Raw genomic sequence first — 10409 nt, forward strand, 5'->3', positions numbered from 1 at the left:
AATGAAGGGTCAGGATCTCCCCTTGGGGAGACGGAAGGTTTGGATTTAAAAGGACATAATCCGACGTCTGAAAATTAAAGGGAATCAAAATGGATGGCTGGGATCCTATTCAGAATATCTGTCCTTTCTTTTCTTAATCCAACGACTCATGGTCTTGCCTGTCAGGACAGATCCAAAGGCTGGGAATAAAAGGCGCCGGACCTATCGTCTGCCTTTTGATCTAAGGGCTCCGGGTTCGTCCTTACAAGTATGATCAATGGTGGAGATTGAGATGTACGAACTGCCATAACTGTTTTGGCACCTGTCAGCAATGTGGGCGATTCTGTGAATGGGGCGTGCGGTAAAGAGTTGATCATGCCTGAAACGCTTTAACTACCTCGGCTCTGATTATGTAAAGAGTTATTGGAAGTCATCTCATCCCTTCGAGATTTCCGATCTCTATTCCTTCCGATCTCTTTGTTATGATCCTTTTACGATCTCTCATATCGGGCCCCTCTTCCCGATCTCTCCCATTCTAGAACTTGCTTCTTTACCCGACTTGCCTTAGTCAAAGCAATTAATTCTTCGGTTACCTATGTATCCGCTTCGGTTTCTGTATGCAATAAATGCTTGGGCCCCTATATATATGTACTAGCGAGAAAACTCCTCCACACTTCATTCCTCCTCCTTCTATTTCTCCATTTCTCTTGTTCTAGCTTCTCCGATGACAATTTCGATTATGGTGACTGCTTTTGATCTCTTTCCGACTGTTTTCTTTGCTCCTCAATTGAAAATTTATGATCCCGGTGATAAGAGAATCATGAGAACCATATCTAATGACAGTGAGGGAACCGAACTAATTTATCGATCAAGATAAAAAATGTCGATCGTACCGATCTCGAATTGGTCTACCGATATAATCGGTGAACCGATCTCGGGCGAGAGGACTGCTAATTTCCATCTTAATATCGATGACCGCCTCTTGAAGTTCATTTGGCTCCTCACCACATCGGGCGTCCCGACTGCAGCTCGGTTCTGGTCGATGACATCGACGATGACTCCACTCACCATCATGAGAGTCATAGTCACCCCATATGAGCTGCACATCTATCCGATGCCTATGGCTGGCTTTCTGATCAAACACATCTTTTGATTCAGCCACAAGACTAGGCTTTGACATAGGTCCTTACTAAGTAGGATGTAGCGCCGATCTTTAGAGATCGCCCAAATGATGTAATCTGACCTTTAAAGGTTCTCTTAATGATGTAATCCGATCTTTTGAGATCGCCCAAATGATGTAATCTGACCTTTTGGAAATGAAATGAAATTTTATTTGAAGGTTATTATTTAATTATTGCATTGGTTATTTTTCAATCTCTGATGTGCATATCCGATCTGATCTCCAACTAAATCGTCATTAGCCGATCTGCGGCTCTGAAAATTCGCACAACCTGATAACCCGAGCTAGCCGATCTCATTTTATTCGATTTTATTATTATGTTTTTGGAACTTTCCCGCGACGTGTCAATAAAGCGGGTCGATTCCGCTAACTGAAGCGCCGCTTGGGACTTCGTGAGCATTAAATGCTCAGATGGGTATAAATAGGGTGAGGGTCAGTCAGTTGCTCTCTTATGTCACTTTTAGCACTTTGCTAGCAACTTCAAAATTTTCTCGTTTCTTCAAGTTTTTTCGGCACCGATCACATTCCGGTAAGGGTTTTAATCCTTCTCTTAGTTATACTTCTTTTATTTTTTGAAAATGAGCAGCGCTGAGGGTCAGAGAGTGGCGAGCCCCCCTTCTGTCCATATTTCTTGGACGTCGGACGAAGTTGAGGCAGTCAGGCCAAGTGGGTGACCTGAGCCTCCTACGACCTCTGCTTCAGCCCATAGTCAAGCAGCATAATCAAGACGAACATCTTCCTCTGGGAGAGAAAATCTCCCCGTAGATGAGTTGCTATCAGTCCTCCAAGAAACCGATTTGCAATTGATTAGTCAAGAGTACAACATTTGAATCGACTCGTACGAGCTTATCAGATGCCATGGCAATCTCCGAGCCGGTCACTTCTTTGAAGAAAATGATGCGATCATGATATATGAAGAGCAATTAAAAGCCGGGCTCTGGTTTCCTCTTAACAACTTCTTCAAGGACGTTCTGAAGTTCCACCACGTATGTATAGCCCAAGTACATCCAAACTCATGGCGAATTCTGGTGGCTTTTAGAGGCTTATGCCGAGCCAAGAAGCTCAAGCCTATAGCAAAGGTTTTTGCCGAGCTGCATAGACTTACTGGTCGAAAGGATGACGAGCATTGGTTCTTCCAAGCCAAACCACACTGTGGGCTTTTTACCGATCTCCCCTCTTCACTGAAAAATTGGAAGAATCACTTCTTTATGTTGAGGAGCAAGATTCCGAACGGTTTTGAAGGTTTCCCACGTAGCTGGCAGTATCTGGGCCCATTAATTCCAAAGAAGATCACCTTGAGTAGGGACGAGGGTGTCATGGTAATGGAATTAAAGGATCAGGTGGCCACTCACAAATATTCGTGCTTATACACCGTTATGGCCAAACTGAGATGGTGGTTGATGCTGATGATCACCAATGAGGACTACGAACTGCAGCTCTCTAACCTCGGACCCGGGACCTATATAACCTAAATCTTTAGTCTCCTGATTTAGGTAATCTCACTAACTATTTTTCTGTGCAGAAATGGCTGGAGGAGAAGGCACAAAGGAGAGCTGCAAGTGAAAAAGAGAAGTCTCTCGGAAGGTACGAGAAATGAAGATCGCCGCGGCATCACAGACGTCAAGGCGGGATTCGGGAGAAATGCTGGGAGACTCGTCCCGACCTTCAAGGAAACCGGTCCCAGAAGTAGAGGTAGCTCCTTCTCCCCCTCGACAAGAAGAGCCACCACCTCCACCTGTTCCTTCAAGTGCAGAAGGGGGGTCTTCCCAACCTACTGTGAGGACCCTTACTCGTGGTGCCCAAGTCCTCATTCATTCTCTGGAGAAGAACCGATTCGTTCGGGAGAATCCGGGCTTGGCAAAAGTTCTGGGTGCTACCATATGCCTCCAAGAGGACCGGAACAGGCTGACCCCGGATAGCATTGACGATCTCATGGCTCAGACAATGAGTTTGAGCGTAGAAAGCCTGGTGAATCAGTACATAATCAGGGAAAAAGCTCATCTTCTGAGGTAGGAGATTCTGAAAGTGGTCTAGGACGCAGCTTTCGCCCGAGCCCAACTTTCATCCGCCCAAGACTATATTGCTGAAATCGAAGGTCGGATGAAATCCTACTAGGATAAGCTGGCCGAACAGGCTCGTGAACTTGGGGAAGCTCGGTCACTCCGAACTGTTGACGTCGCTCGCCTTACTAAGGAGCTCAAAGCGAAGGAAGAAAAGGCTGTGACGAGGGAAGCTGGTGCTTATGTGAATGCACACAGCGATCTTTTGGCTGAGCTCGAGAGGCGTTATCCTGGGGAAGACTTCTCCTGGATGGTGGATCTTGCTCCCATAGACGAAGAGGGGAACGAGGAGGAAACCGAGAGAGAGAGAGAGAGAGGATGAGCAAAATATTAATGTAGAACAGGCTGGGGAGTCACCCCCCAGCCGAATGACTTGTACTTTTATTTTGAGATGAAATGAAATCCCTTTTGTTCAATTTCTTGATGAGATCAAAAAGTATCCAAATTGTATGAGTGCTTGATTGTTTGAACGTATTAGGACATCAAACTTAAAAGCGATTATTAATCTAAGTATAAGAGGTCGGAAGAACATTATAACCATGAGATCGGCCTAAGCCGAGACCAAACACTGGATAGAACTTTAGATCATTAAAATTGGAAACTTGATTTAATACTTAAGATCGGAAACACCATTAAGTCAGACTGAAACCTTAACTTTATTAAAGGATTTTCCATAATATTTATAAAAGGAGAGATCGAAAATAAGACCGGATGGCACAGAGACTTGATATTGGTTTGATCTCCTTTGACGAGAGATCGGAAATGAGATTGGACGGCACGGAGATCTGATATTGGTTTGATCTCCTTTGTTGAGAGATCAAAAAGCATTCGACTAGATGCGAGATCGGTTTATTTCCTGATCGAGTCACTTGTAACCGAAGAATGTCGGTTGGGGATCGATTTTCAAAGTTCATTGAGTTCGGTGATCGAACAAAATATGGTGTCGATAGCTGCCCCTCTTTATATAATTTCTATTAAAGGGAATAAAATTTTCCCATATAGGAATTATGTAAAGCTTTAGACCCATATTTTGGGCGATTGGGTATCAAAAATAAAAAACGTTGAGACTCAAAATTTGACTTGGAAGTTAAAGTTGGAAACTAAGATCAACTTAGATCAAGGAACCAGAGGTTGATAGGAAGAAATTTAAATGCTGAAAATTAAAATGATGAGAGGAAATTTAAATGCGAAAATTAAAAATCAACTCGGAAATTTAAATGCACGAAATTAAAATCAACTTGGATCAAGGAACCAGAGGTTGATGACAGGAATTTAAATGCGAAAATTAAAAATCAACTCAGAAATTTAAATGCACGAAATTAAAATCAACTTGGATCAAGGAACCAGAGGTTGATGATAGGAAATTTAAATGTGAAAATTAAAAATCAACCTGGATCAAGGAACCAGAGGTTGATAGCAAGAAATTTAAATGCTGAAATTAAAATTAACTTGGATCAGGGAACCAGAGGTTGATAGTAAGAAATTTAAATGCTGAAATTACAATCAACTTGGATCAAGGAACCAGAGTTGATGACAGGAATTTAAATACTGAAATTAAAATCAACTTGGATCAAGGAACCAGAGGTTGATAGCAAGAAATTTAAATGCTGAAAATTAAAATCAACTTGGATCAAGGAATCAGAGGTTGATAGCAAGAAATTTAAATGCTGAAAATTAAAATCAACTTGGATCAAGAAACCAGAGGTTGATAGCAGGAATTTAAAATCTGAAATTAAAATGCTTACAAAGCAAGCCTAACCTGACACGAGAAGTTCTTCTGCGACGAAGTGTACTTAACAGGATCCCGAAGATAAACGATTAATGGAGGATGAGTCTCAAGATTTAAACCCATAACCTTCCCTTTCTTACTCACTTCTCAGGATGCCCTTTCTGTTCTCGACTTTCTTATTTTGCGAAAAGCGCCCTTGCGGGTTTTTACTTTTCTCTCTGCCCATCTGACTAGAAGCGCCCTTCCGGGTTTTCATCTCTATTTTTTTTTTTATCGATCATTTCCTGCAAATTTCTTAGCAAAGTATATGAGGTTATCAATATCCAAATCCTAATCTTATGACAAAATTTTAACAGATTAATAGCGCACAAAATAAAAATGTAGGAAAAGACAGCATTAGAGTGTGAGTATACGAGAAAGATAAACCTGAGTGTAAGCGAAAAAATAAATTAAAATGTAAATGTGTAAAGAAGATAGATTAAAGTGAAAGGATGACTTTATTATGGCTTAAGAGAAAAAGGTATAGTTTCAAAGAAAAAGGGGTACAAGAATGGATCTCACAGATTCCTTGTAGTTAAAAGTCCCTTAACTGCCATTATTTCAAATACTGTATTGACGAACATTCATGCCGTGGTGGTTTATTTCCTTTCCTGGTCCCGTGTCCCCTTCCTTATTCCTCTATTTTCTGGTTCTAAGGGCGCCCTTTTGGGTTTTTTCCCCTAGATTTTTTTTTATTACTTTTTCAGGGTGCCTTTTTGGGTTTCACCCTTTACTCATTTTACAGAAAGCGCCCTTCCGGGTTTTCGTCTTTTTTCGCACATTTTGCTAAGAGCGCCCTTTTGGGTTTTCACCCCTACCTCTTTTTTTTTTTTTTTTTTTAGGCAGAATACCTTTTGATAGTGTCGGCATTCACGGGTCTTGGGAATTCTTCGCCGTCTATATGGGTCAAGATCAGGGCCCCACCAGAAAACGCCTTTTTAACCACATAGGGTCCCTCATAAGTTGGCGACCATTTGCCCCAGGCATCGTTTTGATTCGGAAGCATCTTTTTCAGGACCAAATCTCCTAGTTAGAATTCGCACGGGCGAACACCTTTGTTAAATGCCCTAGCCATTCTTCTCTGGTATAATTGCCCATGACACGCTGCTGCTAGCCTTTTCTGGTCCAGCAAATTCAATTGGTCTAACCTTGACTGGATCCATTCCAACTCATCAATTCTTGATTCTTTCAGAATTCTCAGGAAAGGAATTTCTACTTCAATAGGCAAAACAACTTCCATTCAGTAAACCAGTGAGTATGGCGTTGCCCCAGTTGATGTCCTTACGGAGGTTCGGTATGCATGTAGGGCATAAGGAAGCATATCATGCCAATCTCTATAGTTGACTGTCATTTTCCGGATGATTCTCTTGAGATTGTTGTTAGCGGCTTCCACCGCTCCATTTATTTGGGGATGGTATGGTGAAGAATTGAGATGTCGGATCTTATATTGGTCACATAAACTTTGGACCTTCGAACCATTCAAATTCTTGGCGTTGTCAGTGACGATTTCGCTGGGGAGGCTGTATCGGCAGATGACATTATTTCGGAGAAATTTGAGGAATGTGTTCTGCATGATGTGGGCATATGATGTCGCTTCGACCCATTTAGAAAAATAGTCAATAGCTACCAAGATGAATCTATGCCCATTGGATGCCTTGGGATTAATGGGACCAATTACATCGATACCCCACATTGCAAAAGGCCAAGGTGAGACAAGATTAAACAATTGATGAGGCAGAACATTTATCGGGTTCGTATATATTTGACATTTATGATACTTCCGAAAGTACTCGATACAATCTTTCTCCATAGTAGTCCAGAAGTATCCTTGTCTCATGATTTGCTTGGCCATCATATGTCCATTAGCATGGGTTGCACAATTCCCCTCATGAGTCTCGAAGAGGATCTTCCTTGCTTCTTTTGCATCTACGCATCTCAATAATTCGCCACTGGAGCTCCTTTTGTATAGAATTTTTCCACTGGGGAAGTATCCCAAAGCTAATCTCCTGATCATTCTCCTTTCGTTTCTGCTTGCCCCTGGAGGGCATTCCCTGGTTTTAACGTAAACCTGGATATCATGGTACCAGGGTTTGCCATCAATTTCTTCCTCGGCCATGAAATAGTAAGCTGGCTCACCCCTTGCTTTAATTTGCAATACCTGAGTTGTTTGCCCCTCTTCCATTTGAGCCATGATAGCCAGAGTGGCTAAGGCATCTGCGAATTGATTCTTGTCTCGACTGAAGTGAGTGAAAGAAATTTCTTTGAATCTCTTGATCAATTCCAACAGGTACTTTTGATATGGGATTAGCTTCGGATCCTTAGTTTGCCATTCTCCCTTGACTTGATAAATGATCAAGCCCGAATCTCCATATACCTCTAACTTCCTGATTTTCATTTCGATGGCAGCTTGTAAACCCATCACACAGGCTTCGTATTCTACGACGTTGTTGGTGCAATCAAATCTTAACTTGATAGCTATCGGGAAGTGTTTTCCGTAAGGGGATACCAGCACAGCTTCGATCCCATTACCAGACAAATTGACAGCTCTGTCAAAATACATTTCCCATACATCAGCTAGTTCCCTATGCTCGCCGCCGACCTCATTGACATGCTCATCAGGGAATTCAAAATCCAAGGCTTCATAATCTTGGATAGGGTTTTCTGCTAGGAGATCGGCGATTACGCTACCCTTTACTGCTTTCCGGGTCATATAGACAATGTCATATTGAAAGAGTATGACCTGCCATTTGGCTATCCTCCCTGGCACAAATGGGCTTTCAAATACATACTTGATAGGATCCATCCGGGAGATGAGCCATGTCTTATGATTTAACATGTAGTGTTTAAGCCGATTCGCCGTCTAGGCCAACGCGCAATAAGTTTTCTCTAGGAAAGAGTACCTTGACTTGCAATCATTGAATTTCTTGCTCAGGTAATAAATGGCCCTCTCCTTTCGGCCTGTATCATCATGTTGCCCCAAAACACATCCCATTGAACTCTGTTGGACTGCCATGTATAGAATCAATGGCCTTCCCGCCACCGGAGGGACCAATATCGGTGGGTTTGACAGGTACTGCTTAATTTTCTCGAAAGCCTCTTAACAAACTGAATCCCATTGAGTGGTGTTGTTCTTTCTGAGTAGTCTAAAGATGGGCTCAGTTTTGGCAGTTAGGTTGGAAATAAATCTCGCAATGTAGTTCAACTTTCCTAGGAAATTGCGCACCTCCCTCTCTGTTTTTGGGGATGGCATTTCTTGAATGGCTTAAACTTTGTCTGGATCCACTTCTATTCCCTTTTTCACTCACTATGAATCCCAACAGCTTTCCAGCTCTAGCTCCGTACACACATTTAGCTGGGTTCAACTTCAGCTGATACTTCCTGAGCCTTTCGAATACTTTCCTCAGCACTTGTACATGACTTTCTCCCTCCCTGGATTTGATGATCATATTATCCACATACACCTCTACTTCTTTGTGCATCATATCGTGGAATAATGTGACCATTGCACGTTGGTAGGTAGCCACAGCATTCTTTAACCTAAATGGCATGACCTGATAACAGAATACCCCCCACTGAGTGATAAAAGTAGTTTTCTCTTTATCTTCTTCATCCATGGGGATTTGGTTGTATCCGGAAGCCCCATCAATACACGAACATCTATCCAATCCTGCAGCATTGTCTACTAGCACGTCTATGTGTGAAAGAGGGAAATCATCCTTCAAACTTGCCTTATTTAGATCCCTGTAATCAACACACACCCTGACTCTCCCGTCATTTTTCATTACCGGGACAACATTGGCTATCCACTTAGGGTACTTGACCACTTCTAAAAATCCGGCATCATACTACTTTTTGACTTCATCCCTAACCTTGAACAGGGTGTCAGAATTCATTCTTCTTAACTTCTGCTTTACCGGAATTGTCCCGGGAATTAGGAAATTTTTGTGTGTCACTATGTGAGGGTCTAAGCTGGTCATATCGTCATAGCTCCATGAAAATACATCCAAGAATTCTTTGAGCAAACTGACCATATCTTCTAATTCTCCACTCCCCACAACCTTAAGTTCCCTCCTTATTTCTTCTGTGCCTAGATTTATGGTGTGCGTTTCATCCCCACAAGGCACCAGGGAAGGTTCGTCTCTTTCACCCCTTTCTTCTGCAAGTTCTTCTTCAGAATCACTTGAAGTAATGGCAGTTATGGGAGTTTCAAAATTAACAAAAGGAATTTCTGAGTCTATTGAATTATTAGGCATTAATTGATGAATGGTCCTGAAGAAACAAAAGTGGAATATATTATAAGAATGGCTTTCAAGAGAAAAAGGAAGAGAGAATTAGATGCAAAATGCGCTATTAATTCATTAATATTCAAATCATAAGAAAAGGGTCCATTTACAGCATTTCACTTGTTACCATGGACAAAATGATCAAGTGTAGATAACAAAATGTACTTTACTCGAGATTAAGCACAGGAAGGTCTTCTGCTTCCCAATTATCCAGTTCTTGCCCCTCAGCAATTGGCGAGATCAGGGCTTCATATAGGGAGTCCAGTTGTATGACATCAACAGATGGTTCTTCGGGTGATTCTTCACCCTTCTAGGGATTCTCAAGGATTGGTTTGGTGAAGACATCTGTGATTTTTGGGACAACCTTCTTTTTCCTGATTCTTTAGTCAAATCTCTGATCCCGAAGCATGTTCCTCCTCTAAAATCGCCCATCCATTAGAGTATCTTCCTCAAATCCTAGGCCGAAACGACCAATCTTCTGAATAGCGGGTATGGGTTCAGTAATCCCCTGCAATGTGGCGCCTAGCCCCTTACCTACCTCATATCCGCTCTTAAACATTACCTTTGCAACCATAGCTGTAGCCCCTTCATCCCTCAGGGTAATTTCTTACAACTCTAGAGCCTGGAAAAAACTTTCCAAGGACTTTTCAGCTGCTTCCACATAAGGAAGTGATTGCGGCTTGGTGATCAGCATGGCTTCTTCCCCCTTTACAGTAATGATCCTGCCGTTCATGATGTATTTAATTCTTTGGTGCAGGGTCGAAGGTACGGCGTTTGCTGAACGGATCTAGGGTCTCCCCAGAAGCATGGTGTACGCAGGTTCAATGTCCATCACTGGAATGTAACGTCGAAAGTGTATGCCTCGATTTGAAGTGGCAAGTCGATGTCTCCCAGTACCTCCCTCCTCGTACCGTCAAAGGCCCTTACCACCATGGCACTTTGGCGTATGTTTGATCAGTCGATGGGTAGCCTTGCTAAGGTGGCATTGGGCAAGACATTAAGGGCAGATCTGTTGTCGATCAGAACCTTGGCGACTATGCACCCCTTGCATTTGACTGTCACGTATAAAGCCTTGGTGTGCTTCAAACCAGCCGGGTCTATCTCCTCTTTTGAGAAAGTGACGAAACTGGATGCCTGAA

The sequence above is a fragment of the Hevea brasiliensis genome, chromosome 17 (genome assembly GCF_030052815.1).
Source record: "Hevea brasiliensis isolate MT/VB/25A 57/8 chromosome 17, ASM3005281v1, whole genome shotgun sequence".
NCBI lineage: Eukaryota > Viridiplantae > Streptophyta > Magnoliopsida > Malpighiales > Euphorbiaceae > Hevea > Hevea brasiliensis.